Here is a 3,869-nt window from a genome sequence, read left to right as displayed (position 1 = left end):
CGACCACAGTGGGAGTCGAACCCACGACCTTCTGATCCGAAGTCAGACGCGCTAATCCACTGCGCTATGCGGTCCTTTGTGTTTGTTGTCTAATGATAAAGTAAATATTACGAAAACTTATAAATAAAATCTCTGTAAATTTCATGCGCCCTATCTACCTGCAGGTCTTGACGTCTCAAGCAGTGCCAAAACGAACTTCAAGGGTGCTTGATCCAATTTATATGTCGAGCAAAAACTAACAGAAAAAGTAGTAGGTATAATACTCTATAATTTAGAAGTTCGGTGAGAGTGATGAACCCAATATTGACAACCACAAAAGAGTACGAGAGTCAAAGGATTTAGCACTGTCACCGAACTTCTAAATTATAGGGTATTATGCCTACTCGGCTACTCCGTATTGCTTTATCCATTCCAAATTATAGACCATTTTAACTTTGCTCTAGGTCAATCCTTTTCAATTTCGATTAAGTTTATAGAAAATATACCAACATCTAAACATCAAATTAGCCATTAAATTCTCCATTAAATTTGTCATAATAATGCATTTATTTAATAATCCAAAAATTTAGATCAAAGTTAGAAAGCTTGATTTAGTTAAAATAAAAGGAGTTATGTTTTAAAACGGAGATGGCAGATCATTACACATGCTGTATGTACTCCCTGCATACCCATAAAGAAAGTCGTTTGGACAAGATTTGGGTCAAACATTGAGAATATAAATCATGAATAACTTTTAAGTTGTTGAATTTGAAAATGTGAAAACCATATAAATAGATTGGTCTTGAAAAATATTTTTATAAAAGTATACATATACCACTTTTTGATAAATATTTTTATAAAAACAATGAGTCAAAGTTAGACTTTGGAGACCGTTTCGTTGTCCTAAACGACTTTCTTTATGATATGGAGGGAGTACTAACTTGTTTCCTAATACTTGTCTTTGTTACTTGGCCACTTGTTTCCTAATCCAAGCGAACAGGCCTGTATCTTGGAATTTGACATCTCTGGAATCATAATCTCCCATATAAAATATGTTGCATGGATGCCATAGAAACACTTAAATACAAATTTGTGAGGGTGTCGTCTTGGTTGTCTCTTATAACCAATTCTATTAACCAATTACAGATATCAAATGAGCTTCGTTAGATGCATTATGAAATGTATCTTCATAATTTAGCTCCTTAATGCGGTAGATGTTGTTGCCAATGGAAGAAGTAGGAACTAGGAAGCACTCACATCACATGCACACTATCTGTACTGCTTGCTACTACATTTCGTCTATTCTTCCTAAAATGTGAGAAAACTTTACCATTCCAGGTGGAGTTGATAAAAAAAAAATCCTCAGGCAATAGAGTTCAGGATGATTCATGGACCTCTATTCATCAGACAAAAGGTAAAAGGTATCCACTGCAAAGTTATCTGGTTGAGCTGGAATTAGATTGCAGTAGTCTGAAGTTACTTAGAATAGACTTACTCATGTTGAGGTACAGAGTTGGAATGATTACTATGCTAGATTTCTCATTGTTCTGTGCAAGAGTTTAAAGTGTTTGTCAGACATGAACTGTCTTATTCTATTTGACAGAGTGGTTATGCATAAAAAAATGCTAAAAAAATTATGGATGGGGATAGCCCTCCAAATGGATACCCGCGGTTCTACTAAATGAACTAAATATACAATTGAAATCAGTGAGATCACCAAGTACCAACAAAGAGGAAGTGTTTTGTCTTGCTGCCCGTCTTTGTTCACATATTAATGTCAAGATGAGGCATTTTGTCTCGTCCAAGTCCTTCCAATACTCTGATCTCAAGAGTAACAAGAGCAGGGGAGCTGCATGTAGAATATGTGTGCTTTTGTTTCTTCAGGTCTTATGCTTGAGTTTGATTTATTACATGAGGAAGTGACAATCTGTGATCGCTGCATGTGTTTGCACATTTCAAATGGATTGTTAGGTTCCTGTGCTCCTTTGCACGGCTGTAGACTGTTACATAAGTTATATTTTTATTGCAGTAGGTTGACGGTTACAAACGATATGCCATAGCCTAACAGATCGCCGGTCACTCCTCAGTTCCACCGCTGGGTTTGGATCGAAGGGATGAAAAATTGGTTGATGAGGTCATTGAGTTTCCCTGTTTCACTGGGTTTTGTATGTACTCATCCTATTCCTATGAGCGGACGAAAGCAAGGATTTCTAGCTGAGTAACACCTTGCAGGATTGTGATGGCTTTGTGCTCATTGAATCGACAGTGAACAAGATGTCAGATAAGAATGTAATCCCCGACAACCCAATCCTCGGGCTCTTCAATGTTGTCGACCACGCCAAGTGAACCCTTGAAGGTACAGTGCATTTCTCTTCTACTGCTTCCCATGTAATTATCACTGGGCAGTCTCATTGGCTAAGGCCCTGTTTAGTTCTCCATACAAAAATTTTTTATCTATCCAATCGAATCTTTGGACACATGCATGGAACATTAAATGTAGATAACAAAATAAACTAATTACACAGTTTAGTTGAAAATTGCGAGACGAATCTTTTAAGCCTAGTTACTTCATGATTAGCCTTAAGTGCTACAGTAACCCACATGTGCTAATGACAAATTAATTATGCTTAATAGATTTGTCTTGCAGTTTCATGACGAGCTATATAATTTGTTTTTTTATTAGTTTCTAAAAACCCCTCCCGACATCCTTCCGACACATCCGATTTGACATCTAAAAAATTTTTATCTACAATCTAAACAGGGCCTAAAGATGATATGTGCTTGTTATAGTGACTAGCTCACAGGAATCTACATTTCCACTGCTTGTAGCTAAATACTCAGATTGAAACTGTCCTACAAGAATTATTCTTGGGTCTGAATAACTGTCTCAAACATTGATCGAGGCATGCAGATGGCTAAATAAAGAATAGTGCGTCCGGTGTCCAAAGTGACTCCGGAGGGAGAAGCATGGTCTGTGTGGGGAATAAATCATTAGCTGGTAAGAAATCGATTCGAATCGTCATCGCTCCTGAATAGTGAACACTTGACTTGAGCTATGTTATCGTAGTAATGTTTATGAAACACTCGAATGGTTATAGTATGATGATGATGGAAATGCTACATCTACAACGGTTACTATTGTTATCTAGATGATAATTATTAACTTGAGCTAAATAAAAAAAGATTACAATTACTTATTTGGACTTAAGCTTTTGCACAAAAGTGTTGTCAAGCTCGTCCATTGATAAAGCCTTACATGATCCTTTGCGTCAATTTATTTTCAGTTTAAGACAGGTAAGTCTAGCTGAGTACCTGCTCGTACTCAGGGCTTTGTTCCCATGTTGTTTTGTAGATGGTCAAAGGTACTACGGGTATTACATTAATTGCCTCCATCCATGTAATACCTGATTTTAAGAACAAAACCAGATATGTACCATATGTGAGTCTTAGAAGCCAAATCTCACATATAGCTACAAATAAGGGGTAATATCAAAGGACAATGCATAAATATATAACGTACATAATATAAAAGAGATAACCTTTGATAACAAACAGCGGATAGACAACTCCAACTTCGGGTATTAACTCCACACTACAGGATCCAACTGACTGGTTGATCACAAGCCTAAACTTCTCCTGAGGTTTGGAGAAAATAGCAAGAGTGAGTCCATACCGAACTCCACAAGTATAGCAACTAGATTGTATAGCTCCCACAAATCTCATGATCAATGTGACATAAATTAAGTAAAGCATTAAACAATAATAATGAGCATATTTAACACATAGGAATCATCACCCTTAATGTAGATGTCCCCAAGGCCGCTCCTGACCGTGAGCTCGGCTAGTATACTAGTTTTAACACTCTGTAGAGGTTGTACATCTTTATCCAT

The 3,869-nt window shown here is 36.9% G+C and overlaps 1 non-coding gene across 1 annotated transcript; it reads right to left on the bottom strand.

The window, feature by feature from the left end:
- Positions 1–74, bottom strand: TRNAR-UCG. The gene has a single exon. It is a non-coding gene; the product is annotated as a tRNA-Arg (tRNA).

This window comes from Sorghum bicolor, chromosome 9 (genome assembly GCF_000003195.3).
Source record: "Sorghum bicolor cultivar BTx623 chromosome 9, Sorghum_bicolor_NCBIv3, whole genome shotgun sequence".
NCBI classification, from domain to species: Eukaryota; Viridiplantae; Streptophyta; class Magnoliopsida; order Poales; family Poaceae; genus Sorghum; species Sorghum bicolor.
The sequence above is the reverse complement of the archived record's forward strand: the minus strand, read 5'-3'. Positions and strand labels throughout refer to the sequence as shown.